The sequence below is a fragment of the Phoca vitulina genome, unplaced genomic scaffold, assembly GCF_004348235.1.
Source record: "Phoca vitulina isolate PV1807 unplaced genomic scaffold, GSC_HSeal_1.0 scaffold30, whole genome shotgun sequence".
Classification (NCBI taxonomy): Eukaryota; Metazoa; Chordata; class Mammalia; order Carnivora; family Phocidae; genus Phoca; species Phoca vitulina.
In genome coordinates, this window is record NW_022589733.1 from 9259205 (window position 1) to 9273441 (window position 14237).

The 14237-nt window shown below is 41.6% G+C and overlaps 1 protein-coding gene across 4 annotated transcripts in view; it reads left to right on the forward strand.

Annotated features, from left to right (window-relative positions):
• The window catches only part of NUP93 (nucleoporin 93), a 110001-nt gene that overhangs the window by 55384 nt on the left and 40380 nt on the right, over positions 1–14237 (forward strand). Inside the window, exon 1 of one of the 4 annotated variants that reach the window (XM_032424608.1) lies at positions 13–1613. The exons of 2 other annotated variants lie outside the window; for them this stretch is intronic. The gene's annotated coding sequence lies outside the window, so the exon portion shown is untranslated. One more of the 4 variants, XM_032424610.1, reaches the window with a different exon arrangement.

Here is a 14237-nt window from a genome sequence, read left to right on the forward strand (position 1 = left end):
ATTGTCTCTGTTTTGTAAAGAAATTAAAATAAATGCACCCTAGTAAATAGAGTGACAGCATGTTGTTGCAGTACCTTTGAAAGACAAGGGCTTGGCTTGTTTAAAATTTCAAGATAAATTCAGAGGATTTAACTTATTTGATAGAAAAAGTACTTGATTCTCCTGAGAATTGTTCAGATTTGTGCCTTGTCATTCTAATATTGTTCTTAAAAAAAAAAAAATCTGTTGGGTGGGGCAGAGAGGTATTTGCTTAAAGATTTAAATAGTTGGTTATTTCGGATTTTTGCAGACTTCAAGTAGTAAGTAGTATGGACTTTCTTTAGGATTTTTTTGAAAGATGCATGTAAAGTGCAGAATTCTTATATGAGGTAAAACATTAAAATAGAATTTCTTTGCTAAAACCAGATCCTTTGGGATTTTTAGGTGACTGTGTGTGTGTGTGTTTGTGTAGGATTCCTTATTTCAGTCATTTATATTTTGTTATAGGGAAAAAGTACTATTGGAGGTATTTGGGATTATCTCACAGGAAATGCTTTAGCATAAGGCTTTAAATGGGAAGAATTAAATAGTAACACCAAAGATGTGGACTTTTAAGTATTATCACATGTAGGCAATTTCAATTAAGATAGTTACTTTTTCTTTCTTAAATTTATCCTCAAAAGAGTATAAGTCCTTTCAATATATTTCACATTTTTGGTATAGAGAATGTGATTTCTGTACATGAGATGGAAACTTCCTAAGTCGTGAAAGCATTATCTGGAAGGTAATGAAATTATAAATGTTGCCTCTAACACTTTTAATACCTTGATTAATATCAGAGATGAAAATGTTTTTGATTCAGTGTTAAAAAGCAGCTTGCTTGTTGTCTTCCCTTACAAACAGCAGGAGAAGACAGTGATGTATAGCTTTTTATCCCAAGGAATGTATTTGTATCATGGGACCTGTAGGGTCTGGACTTCTTTCCGAAGCAGGGACTTTGAAATTGCTCACCTAGTTGAGAGATTTAGCTCCCTTCAGAGGTGGGGGACTTTCTGTACTCTTAACAATAGGAAGACTTGAGGAGCTGTCAAGTGGGGAATGGAGGAGAGCTACTCAGGGAAGGGAGAGGAACTGAGAATTTTGCTCTTCTCGGCATTGGAGGTCTGGATTTACCCACGACTAAGATTCCTTTAAAACTCTCACCCAGTGCAGCATTGCAAGGAATTGATTCTGAGATGAGACAATGAGCTGTGGTTTGCATTTTGTAAAGATGGAGGAAACCTCTCACGCTGACCCTGTATGGGAGATGACTCAATTATCCGTGCCTTGGTACAGTTGCAAATTATTTTCCTTTGTCTGAAGTGGGTGGATGCCAGCATCTTTATCAGAGCTCCTTAATTTAATGTATGGAAAGTGTCTCAGCCACCATTTTTAACAATTAGCTGTATCATGGTTGAGGTGAGCTGCGCTCTGAAGGCAGCTGCAGGGCCAGGCCATTTCATTTACATTCGGCTCCGTGGCACGAGAGCTTTGTGACTGTAAAACTCAGAAAATGAATTTGCACACTGCATAGAAGAGTTCTCTAGAAGGGTGGAGAATATTCCCAGAAAGAAAATGGAATCCTTTTGTCTACAGTAAGTATTTCTCATATATAGCGGGGAGAGGTTGAAAATTTATCTTTGGTTGAATGGGCAAAATAGACTTTAGAATGAACGCTGTAGATATTAAAGGTGTAAGACAGAGGTTCTTGGATGTATGTTTTTATGTGTGTGTCAGAAACCAAGGCTGATACATGTATGTTTGGAATATAGGTTCTGTGAGTGATTTTAACACATGCTTTTAATTAATTCTTCTCTGGTAATTTAAGTTAATGAGAGGTATGAGTTTATCCAGTCAAAAGGTGAAAATGACACTTGGGAGGAAAAAAATCCAAATGTGATATATTTAAGAGTTCAGGCTTCTTTTCACTGTCTTTTACAAACAGTTTATTTTCCAGTCCTAAAGAAAATTGCTGGATTTTAGTTTAGGTTTTGTGTTGTTTTTTGTTATTAGAAGAAAACCCTTCCGTGTTAATGATCTGTAGTAGCTGATTGAAATATATAAAAAAAATGTTGTAACAAAACAAGATTTTGTCCTAAACGATCAATAGATTGAGACTTTCACTCTCATTAATGGGGGTAATTCTTAGTGCTTTCTGTTAATTAATAGTTGTGACTTCAAAGCTACTTGTGGAAAACTCTTGTTTGTGATTGTAAGCTTAGAAATCTTGATTCTTAGAATTAATTGGATTTGACTTGGCTTATTCCTTTGTTCCTTTATGCTGTTACTGAGAGGAAATAAGTGGATTTTAACTTTGATTTGTGGGTTTATTTTTTTAACGGCACTTAACCCTGAAGAATTTATAGTAAGTGTATTTTTACAGTAAACTGTACCATGAAGAATTTGCTCAAAATCCTTTAGTAGCCGTTTCAGGAGTTTGAATCTTCACAGAACTGAGTATTTGAGAATCTTTTTCACTTGATATCAAATTTATAAAGCCAGCTGTTCTTCCAGGTCTTGTTGCACTAGCTGTTATTCATCCTACTCACTGAATGCTGGTTTTCCCTAATTAATAGATGTTTTTGAAACTAAGGGAGAGGAAGGTTTTCATATCAGTCTTTTCATTGAAATAGGAAGGCTCAGTTATCCTAAGCCCTGTTCAAAATCCTACAGAGATTCCATAAATCTTAGGGTTGCAGCATAAGAGCCTAGGTCTCAATATGATTATTTTAACCCTAGGAAGGACATTTAATATATTCATTGTTTGGATATATGTTAGAATGCAAAAGGACTCTTTCCCTTTGGTTTTTACAAGGCTTGCTCTTTGAAATAAAAGAGTTTTAGGCAGCAAATTAGAACTCCATTTTAACTGCAGTTTTGCTTGCATAAAATGTTTGGTTGGATGGCATGAAGGGTGTCACAAAGCCTTCCTTTGAAATTTTTAAAGTAAAACTTGGTTGAAGATTCTGGTCTTGTTTTCTTTCTCTGGCTTTATGGAAGCCATGTACGAGATACTCTGGGGAGATAGCAGAGACCCACTTGCTTTCCAGTTCCTTTGCCTCTACCATGGTCTACTCAAGTTTGGCTGCTGGGAAGAGGCTCTCCTTTCTGGTACTTGTAGGGAGATTCCCAAATCTCTTCAATCTGGAAACTTCGGTTTTCTTATGCAATTTTAGCCTGGCTGGTAGTAAAGAGTCAGGGGCTGGCTCTTTTTGCTACAGAAAAATGTATTCATATCAAACCTTTGAATGCTCTGGCAGTGCCGTAATGTAGATAAGCAAGCATGTCGGCCAGCCCGCTAGAAGCGTTCTGTGGCACTAAGATGGCAGTGAGGAAGGAGTAAAATGGCGTCACCAGGAACGCTGTGATAAGAGGTGCACCGCACGAGTCATTTTTCTTCAATCAAGTTTGGAGACACCTCTAGTAGCACTGCTTTGCCAATTTGCAGTTACTTTTTATTGTGTTAGAAGAGAGAAATTTTGAGATTTTCCTGAAGTAAAGACTTAATTAGCATTTATATCTAAATAGCTTCCAATTGTTACTTTTAAGAAATTGGTGAGATATGGATAAAATAAATTTTAAATAGTTATTTTATATCAACATTTCTAAAATCCCTTGCTTTGTGTTTTCTTCTTCTTCTTCTTTTTTTAAATGTAGAAACATAACTCCTTCCAATATGGAGTGGATGGATTTTTAGAAAACAGAGGACAGTATGAGTCTCCTTTATGGCAAGATGAAACTAGCATTCCTATGAAAAGATGTTATTTGTCTTTGATTCTGGTTTTCATTCTAGCTCTGTGTGGGCTTAGGTTATTTTTATATGTAAAATAAATATTGCCACCTTCAAAACCAAAGTTTATTGTATTTCTTTTGTGGTTCAAGGTATGGATTAATTTGGAAGTAACCTGTAGTCATCGTGGTAGTGACAGTGCTAATTTCTTACCTGTTCCCTTCTCTCCTGGAGTTGGAATTTCAGAGCTGGCCTCGGAGTTGATGAAGTGTAATCAGCTCATCTTACAGTTTGATAAAGCGAGGCTTTACTGTCATTAAACAACTTTCTCAAGGTCATACATCTGCAAAGCAGTTGATTTTGCCCCAAATTCAGGCCACCTGACTTCTTATCTGTGCTGTGCTATGCCTGTGTCTGCATCTGACTCATGTCTTTCTCGTTGTGGACTCGCTGGTAACTGATGGGCCTAATGGATTGAGCTTTCAGCAGAGCCTGTCTTTACTTGAGCAGCCTAACTCACAGAGATGTTCCTGCTCAGTCTTGTCAGAAATGACTTAATTGAGCTGTGCCTGGAGTCTTCCTGCGCCTGTGTTGTAGTCGATATGCATTTACAAATTTATCATTTATAAACAAACATTTAAAAATAAGACACATTTTGCAAGTTGAGCTTTTAGGTCATCCATCATGTTGGCTCAGTTCAAAGGAGGAAGTACTCATCTCCTGGGATGGGCATGGTCATCACATTCGTCTGCCCTAAGCTGAGAGGGAGCCGGGCATTTTGACACGCCCTCTCAGCAGATGACTCCTTCAGCTGTAGGTATGAGGGGTCCCATAGTGCAGGGTTGCCCTTTTCCTAGTATGGAAGGGCTGGCTGAAAGGTTTTAGCTCCCTGTCCGTTTCAGGCTATTTGTATTCATAAGATGGTCTTGCATTCTCCTCCTGTAGTTTGTATTTGCCATTCCAGCTGGGCAGTGTTTTCTGTTTTCTCTACCCATGGTGATTAATGGTGAGTGGTGTATCCTGTGGCATTCCCTCAACTCTTGACAGGGTAAAGTCAAAACGTTTCCAAACTTAAGGTTTGAGAGAGAGAGTAAAATCCCAAGTACTGTTAGCAGAGCAGAGGCGTACCATGACAAATTCCGTGTAAGACAACTGGAAGTTATAAATAAAAGTCTCTTGCTTGTTTTAGTGGACTCCAGACAAATGTTTGAAAAAGAATTTCTGAAGAAGAAGAAACTGCCGCAAAACCAAAGCTCCCTTTTCTCTGACAGCCATGATGATCAGTGCTCCAATCCCATCGGCATAAGCAATGCTGCATAGCGGGAGGAGCTGTGATTTTCGACTGCAGTGTAAATGACTGACACGGCGTACCAGCAGGGAATTAGTATGACACGTGGTTCTCAAACATTGTCTTGACTCACAGCGCTCCTTGTGCTTGCTAAGTAGAACTTAATCCTGAGCGCTGTAGAAACCAGCCTGGCAAAAACCTCTCGGTTCCCACCTGACCGGCTCGGAGACACACCCTCTGCTGTCTGTTCTCACAGCCTCCAAATCTTGCTTTTGTTTCCTATTTCCAAAGGGAAAAGACACTAGATGGGAAAGCAGGGGATCTGTGTTTTTGATAAAATACAGGGTTGTTTTAATGAGTTCTTTTAGAGTGGGTTTGGGGGACAGTGGCCGGGGATGTCGGCCATGATAAAAGGCCATTATTGACGCATTCCCATTTTATACTGCAGTGCGGTTTTAGTACCCAAAGTTCTTTGACTGTGGACTGATCCATCACCAAGATGGAAATCAGTTCCCCAAAGACATAATAAAACATTTTTATCGTCCCTTAATGTATATCCTCCTCCTCTTACCTTACCATCACTTCGAATGGCTATGGCATTAATATTTTTTAGATCTGTTCATACCGTTGGGTGAGGAGAAGGTTCTGGTGCTGTTTTTGAAGCCAGACATACTTTGCCACACTATTATATCCCATTTGCAAAACTAGATTGAAGTTTTCTCTTTAGAATCTTCCCTGGTCTTGTGTCCCCAAAGGTTAGCCCTAGTAAGTGTACTAGTTTTTTACCGGCGCAGGGAGTAGGGCAGGGAGATAAAATGTTCAGAGTTGCTGTCCTTGCTTTCTCCCATGGGGCCACCTCAGCAGTCTGAGAACAGTTGGCTGGCTGCCCTCCCTCCATCTCTTGTCTTGGCTTCTAGTGTTCCTGTTCCTTCCTGCCCCACTTCTAGGAGTGGAGAGAGAGGGTGGCCAGCAGAGGCCCAACCACTGCGGCATGGCGCATCCTGCTGTATCATGGCCCCTCTCTCTCGCTAGGACACAGGCTCCGGCTTGTTTTTCATGAAGTGGTGAGATTGTCAGCACTGAGCAAGCCGCATCATCTCCCCAGACCTCCTGTGACCATCAGGGGAAAGTTATTTATGCAACCCCAAAAGGTCACTGCAGGGCTTTGCTGGATTTGGGAGGAACGGGGAGTTCTGCTGAAGATATTTTTTTTCTCACTAGTGCCTAAATGGCCATCGTTTATTCTTTTACTCATTAATTTATGCTCTTACCCTCTGCACCTAGTCTCCCAGTGACTGAGCCGAACAGATTGCTTTCCTTTCCTGGAAGGCCAGAGATAGGGAACACATAACAGGAGTGTCCTGGACTCCCTAAAAGGGCACAAACAGTTTTGTAGCAGTAGCACAAGAGACTTAACTGGCCCTTACAAGGGTGCAGCTCTTAACCTCAGCCTTACTTTGCAAGGGCAGTATCCCAGTGTGCTCAGAAGCAGCTGCAGCTTCATGACTTGGTGTAGAAATAGGAAGAGACATCTGGTAGTTGTGTGCCTCCATTGTGTTGACAAGGGAGGTGTGCTGTGCACTCTGCACCCCTCACTGCCGCACACAGGAATGGCACGTCCCCGTCCTCAGAGACTTCCCCTTCTGGGTCGTGATGAGTCCTGCCTCTTAACGTTCTTTCTTTACTCAGTACTGAAAGTCTCGGAAATTGGGTTTTTGTTATACGGTAGTTACCCTCTTCCTCCTCCTCCTCCTCCTCCTTTCATGGGTTGGGGAGGATAATAGGAAGGGATCCACAGAAGGCAGTTAGGTGGGCTTGTATGAATGGCTCTCTCAGAGGCCTGTGACTTTTGCAGAAGGCACAGGTTAGATGGAATTTCATCACGCCTGGACTGGCATGCCCTTGAAGAGACCAGGCATGCCAGCATGCTTAAGTCAGTGCTGTCCGGAAGGCCCTGGGTGGATCCAGAAGGAGGCATTTTCTCAGAGCTGTGTGTTCTTACCTTTTGAATCTCCTTGGACACACTGGGTTAGCTTTAACCTGTAAGAATTTGTAGACCGTCTTTTAAACCAATGCTAATTATGGGAGCAAGTGATTTATTTTGCCTTAATGGACCCAAATCCACCACCTAATTGTGTGACCCTTTGTTTAGCCCAGTAGTAGAACCCATGTACAAAATGGGACCCTGCAGCCTGACAGTGACAGATGGCCTGGTGCCCATGCAGCGCCATGTTACAGTGACAGGGTTTGCCACCTGTGGGTCCAGAGCTGCCTGCGGGCCTCTGGATCTGCTGAGCTGGCAAATGGTGGCACTCCTCAGCCACTCTTGCAGGGTCTGCTGCCACCTGCTGAATGAGAGCGGCTAGGCTTTTGCATAAATGCACAGTGAGAACTCATACAGCGGCATTAAAAATCTGTTACAATTGGTAATGTCAGCTGCTGGCTTAGCACTGCTTTCTGCAGGGGAATTTTTTTTTTTTTTTTAAGATTTTTATTTATTTATTTGACAGAGAGAAACACAGCGAGAGAGGGAACACAAGCAGGGGTGAGGTAGAAGCAGGCTTCCCGCGGAGCAGGGAGCCCGACGCGGGGCTCGATCCCAGGACCCTGGGGTCATGACCTGAGCCGAAGGCAGACGCTTAACGACTGAGCCACCCAGGCGCCCCGATTTTTTTTTTTTTAAAGATATCTATGTATCTACTTTTTTAAATGTAATGTAGTCTGTGAAGAAACAATTTAAAGTATTAAACTTTTTTGTAGGAAACAAGCTGTGGGATTTACTCTAAATACCTGAGTTGTAGAATAAAGCCTGGATTTGCTGTTCCGTCTGTATTCCTTGCAAAAGGGGATACGCTATCTCTTGGGTGTTTTAGGCTGACATTTTATGCATCCTTACTGTATTGCATTAAATATTGCTCTGATAAAATAACCAAACATGCCATAAAACCATATGAAATTCCCCCAAATCTTGAAAATGTTTAAATTTTAAAATTTCTCTGTTCGTCTTTTAGGCTTTATCAGTAATGAACATCTCTCTGCACCTGAAAATTCCTTGAGGCGTTCTCTGTAGGCGCCACAAAGGGAGCTAATGAAAAGCTTGTCCACACCATCTGATAAGCCCAGCGGCTCCGAGTACTGGCAGGGTTTCTGTTGTGCCCATCTGAACACAGTATCTTGCTTTGTCCTTCCTCACTTTCTCCTGAAGTAGCAGCTTTACCTTTGTAAAAATTTCACCCAAGAGAAGGTTTCCAAAGAGGTTGTTTGTTCAGAAATTGGGAAGAAGGGAAATTTAGGCAAGGTTAAGGGAGTAGTAGGTATATTACTTAGAATGAGCTGAAGCACATAGTGGATACAACTCACACTCCTGTCTTTGTAGAAATCAGACACTTCTCCCTTTCACTATCTAAAGTTCTGATGGCTACTTGCCGTGCTTATTGGAAGTCTTCTTTCCATCTTGGGCCGACCCTCTTGATTATTCTGGTTTTTAAGTTTCTTTTTTGGTCTACTTAGTTTTCTTTTCCTTTTTCATTGCCTTCCTAGCTGTTGCTTGTGTCTTGGCAATGTTTTTTTTTCATCTACGATGACCATTTTCTACTGTCACTGCTTACTTGTATTATTTTGATTTGGAATGTTGGTTACAGATTTCCTATTAATTTGTATATTGTTATGTATTAAATGAGAGAAGATACAAGACTTTTAAAGCACTCACTGTGTGTTTTTGTCTTATGTCAGATACCTTCTCGTAGAAAGCCTGGCCCGCTGTGGGTGCTTCACTTTAAATTTTGTCAGAGTAGATTGCCAGTTGATCTGTTGAAGGGGAAGAGACATGGAATGGTCTTTTGTGTTCTGAGGACCATGTAAAATATGGCTTTTGCTTTGTGGGGCCAAGCTAGACTAATGATTTTATCTTTTTTGTTTTATTTTTTAATGGTCAGGAAATCTGTGTTCAGAATCTTCAAACTGTTTATGTAACTGTCCAGCAAATCACTTACTTGTTGTAGGTGGGAAGCAAAGAACAGTGAAAAGAGTCACTGTAAGCTCTTTTTTTGCCATCTTACTTTCCTAGCTAAAGTGGATACAGAAATTTTTCGCACAGAGACCCTTATTTCTTACAGTTTTCACTTTTGGAAAGCAAATAAGCTAAGAGAATTTGGCCATATGACAAAAACAAACATCCTTGTGCCCACTCCCTTCTTCTGCAGTAGGAGTTAGCTGCCACTTGTATTCTGAAACCCAGCCTGCCTGGTGACTAAAAATAAGGCCGTTTCTTGCCTGTCTTTCCCAGCGTGGCTGTCAGGTCCCTGAGATGGAACCACACGTTTGATAGGAGAATGGCTTACCTGTGGTTAGGTTCTGGGTGGTTTTTGGTTAGTACAGGTATCCCCTGTACTTTTCAAAAGTCCATGTTATGCCACTTTGCTTTTACAGAAGGACCTACGTTAGTACCTGTTTTTGCAAACCAAAAGAAATCCAAAGCGGACTTCTGTTTTTACGAAAAAGGTGAAAAGCAAAGCAGCCGTCAGCATTTGTCTTGTAGCACACACCCCGAGCAGTAGCCGTGCGAGCAGTGCCCCTGAGAGCTGCACTCAGCATCTCAGCCTCAGCCGCCAGAGCCTTGAACTGTATCTGTGAGCATCTGTGCTTTATCTTGTTTTATTCGGTGCCTCCGTTAACAAGATGTACTCTAAGGTATCAGAAAAGCCAGAGAGAGGTTATTTTGGGGGTCTGGGAACACTCAGAAATTTTTTCATATGTATTAATGGTAATTGCTTCTTTGCTTTATGTCTTTTTGGCTTACAAAAGGTTTCAAAGGAATGTTCTACTTTCAGATAGTGGGGGAAACCTTTATACATTACAAGGCAGCCCATTTCCTCTGTTAAAGGTGGGACACATGGGGGGTTGCCTGGGTGGCTCCGTTGGTTAAGCATCTGACTTTCGATCTCAGCTTAGGTCTTGATCTCGGGGTCGTGAGTTCGAGCCCCGCACTGGGCTCCAAGCTGGGCGTGGGGCCTACTTAAAAAAAAAAAAAAAACACATGGCTGGAGATATTGCTTGGGCAGATGTATGGTGTTTGTTTGTTCCACAGCAATAAATAGTAATATTTTGGGACGCCAAAGAGTTGACATCTAGAGCAGTAATTTCCAGCTTTTTGTCTGTGACCCATAGTAAGAGGTATATTTTATACCATGACCCACTTCATACATAAAAATATGTATAATTGGAAGAAAAGTTTCACAGAACAGTATCTACCCATACCACATATCTCTGTTGCATGTTACTTGATTGAAAAAAGTGCTGATCGGTTTCATGACCCAATTATGAGTTCTGACTCACATCTTGAAAAACACCATTCTAAAGGAATGCCAAAAACTGATATTTACTGTCTCATTCCTCCCCTAACTATATGAGGTAGGAGGAAGAAAAGAATAAATATGCCGTCATAAAATATGTTTATTCTACCTTGATTTGCTGTGATAGAGACAGTATGGTAGAATGGAAAAAGGTAGAAAAGGGGTCAGAAAATTTGGATTCTACAAACTAGGTGATCTTAGTATGGACCCACAGCATTGTAGAGTTGGTAGAGGCTCTAGAAACCATCTTGAATGGCCCTTTCAGCGTTTAAATCTATATTAATTAAGGACATACTTTAACGTATGATCCAGTTAAGTAGCACTGAGACACAGTTCAGTGTTGAGTTAAAAGCGAGGACTAGAACCAGATGTGTGTAACGCACGCCTAGTACAGAGTGATCCCCATAGCAGTGAAAGGGTTAGCCCTTATTAGTACTGGTATAAGAGTTAGTATTCTCTGACCCTTCAACTTCATCATTCGTAAAGGGGAACTGATAACGGACGAAGAAAACAAATTTAAAGGTATTTTTTGCTTCCTTCCTGGACTCTGTCTTTTTAGAGAGAAGAGGAAGTTTCTCCTTATTTTCTTGATTTAGAAGTGTACTGTTCCCTTATTATCTTAGAAACATTGGGTCTCTTGAGAGTCAGAACTGTGTTTGAATTGGCCTCTTCCTTTTCCTGGTTGGGAAACTGTGGTCCAGTTAGTTAAATGCTGAGATTCTGTTTTTTGTTGTTTTTTTTTTAAAAGATTTTATTTATTTGACAGAGAGAGAGACAGCCAGAGAGGGAACACAAGCAGGGGGAATGGGAGAGGGAGAAGCAGGCTTCCCGCAGAGCAGGGAGCCCAATGTGGGGCTCCGATCCCAGGACCCTGGGATCATGACCTGAGCCGAAGGCAGACGCCTAACGACTGAGCCACCCAGGCGCCCCTGAGATTGTTTCTTACCTGTAAAATGGAGAGGGGGTGGATGGGGGCAGAGTGGAGTGATCATGTCTGTTTTTTCATATTGTTAAAAGATTAGCAGTAATGTCTTTGAATTGCTTGGAGCAGTGTCTGGCCCTTAATTGCTTCCTGAATGGGAGCTATTATATGTTACAGAAAGCTTGAAACCAAAACCCATTCAAGGAGCCAGTTAGAAGAGGGTCTGTTTCCAGGACTCTGGCAGTGAGGAGCAGTATACAGATGGGGAAGTCAGGAGTAGTTATCTTACTTAGCAGGCCTGCGATGTTTGTGGAATGTTCTTTATTGAGTGGACCAGCAGTAGACGGGTTGGGTGGGAGACTGTGAGCAATTAGAAAGTGCTTGTCGTCTGCCTTCGGCTCGGGTCATGGTCCCAGGGTCCTGGGATCGAGCCCCGCATCAGGCTCCCTGCTCCGCAGGAAGCCTGCTTCTCCCTCTCCCACTACCCCGCTTGTGTTCCTGCTCTCGCAATCTCACTCTCTCTCTCTCTGTCAAATAAATAAATAAATAAATAAAATCTTTAAAAAAAAAAGTGCTTGTTGGCAAGAAGAGGGTTAGGGTGTGGTGCTCTGAGGGTCACAGTTAGATGGCTGGCATCTCCGAGTGGGAGGTGGGCTGTTCAGTCTTGTCTGTGACCAGGGTCTTCATTGAGAAAGGCACCTCCCAGGTCACCCTTCATGCCCTCAGTCCTACAGAAAACCCATTTTCTGATGAGCTATTAAAAGTATATCTCTGGGATGTGGGGTGTGAGAGGTACCTCCCAGAAGCAGTGGGAAGGAAAGGAAACACATGTGGAAAAGGGAAGTCGAGGGAGAGATCTGTGGGAAACTTGGGCCGAGGCAGGTATTTTTCTGCCTTACTATTTAGTTCTTTAATTTGTTACTTTCCCTCGAGGTGTGTATTCTTTAAAAGAAAGTAACTGCCACTAGATGGCACCCAGACCCCGGAACTGTTCTGACTGTGTACGGTATAGTTCTGTTAAAGATTCTTTTCAAAAGATAGGCCACTAATGTGTTGTTTTTAAAAATAAAATGTGATATGTAGCCTGTTTTAGAGAGGAATAAAGGATGAAAAATTAAAATCCAAGATCTGTGTATCTTGTGGGCCCAGTTTGTGCTATCGAGAAAGCCCAATTGTTGAGGTACATAATGGCTCATGGTCTTTGTTCATAGGTAGACGCTGTCTAAAATCTGATTCTCATGCACAAGTGTTTGATTTACTTATTGGTGAGACTTTTGAAATGTGGGTTTATAATGAATATTTTCAACAAGAGAGTCATCTGCCCCTAAAGCAGTATCTTTTTCTCTTTCTTTCATCACTATTTCACATTTCACCTCTTAGAAAATTTGGAATTGTGTTTCTTATAGCATATTATGTTGCTTTTAAACAAATGTGTCTGATTATTGCTTTGCATTTGTGTTGTGTGTGTGTGTGTGCGCGCGCGCGTGTGTGCATGGGTTACATGTAGACATGGGTACATTAAAGGAATGGGACAGGCTGATCACTGGGAAGAGCAGAGGAAGCCCAGAAAGGGCATGGGGCACTTGGCACAGCGCCCCTCCCCAACCCCAACTAGAGAGAAAAAAATAAGACCAGGCCTTGTCGGGCAGTGGTTATCACCCCCCACCCTCACCCCAAAGGTGGATTGCGTAGACAATCCACCTCCCATAGCAGCAGCCAGGAAAAGGTACCACAAAACACAATCTATGCCTGCCATTTGTTTGGGACCAACATTCAATGATGATTCCATAGCTTTGTTTATAAACTGTAATACTAAAACCTTTAGCTTTAGCCATTAAAGACTCCTTGTGAAAGTGAAATTATAATAAAGGTTTGTTGACTTGATTCATTTGCTGTGAAAGGGTATAAACAGAGTCTGTTAAAATCCTCCCCATCATTTCATGTCTGGCCAGAAGCAAGGATGTGGTGCCAAGCTGCCTCCTTCCGTGTGGACCACATGGGGTCCTAACTTTATGTGCTCTGGTTTATTGAGGCTATTGCATTAGTAGGCAAGTAACTAATGCTTCTCCCCACCCTACCCCATCACCAAATAGCAGTGTGGGTATTTGGAGCAGTCTTCATGTTGTGCCCTCAGAGCTGCCCGAGAGCTGCCTCAGGGACTGCCCTGGAGACGCCTATGAGGGAACTGTTTCCTTGGCTGCTGGCCATTGTCCTTGTTCAATCCAGTGCACTGTCAGGTTGGGGTGTGACAGCAGGTGTGGGAGAATCATGGGCCAGTACATAAGAAATCAGGGGAATCTATGAAGATTAATATTTTATTTAAATTTATATTCCCAATTTTAGTGCCCTTTCCCCTTGTTTGTTTTGTTTCGTTTTAGAGAATCAGCAAGTTAGTATCTGGGACTGCTTGAACAACATATATTAAACTGTTATAGTTGTTAAAAATATAATAGGTGATCAAAAATTAACTAACCATGACAGTTTTCAATACTGTCAAATAATGGTTTTAAAATTTAGCATGTCTTCAAAACTTTAGCTTCATTCCGCTTTGTATTATATTCCCCCAGAGAGTGCATATTCTTGGGCATTTCCCTCTTTGATGTCACCAACAGATCTAAATCTAATTGATTCCTTTTTTTTTTTTTTTTAAATAGGCTCCATGCTGGGCATGGGGCTTGAACTCATGATCCTGAGATCGAGACCTGAGCTGAGATCAAGAGTCGGATGCTTAACCGACTGAACCACCCAGGCGCCCCTAAATCTCATTGATTCTAATAAGTGTATTGAACCTTGAGTCAAGCGCTTGATCACATATCTCATTTAAAATTCATTTTACATACAGGTAAACTAAAGTTGAGAGAGTTTGAGTGACTTGGCTAAATTCATGCCGTCAGTAAATGGAGGCACCTTGATTTGAAACTAAGTCTG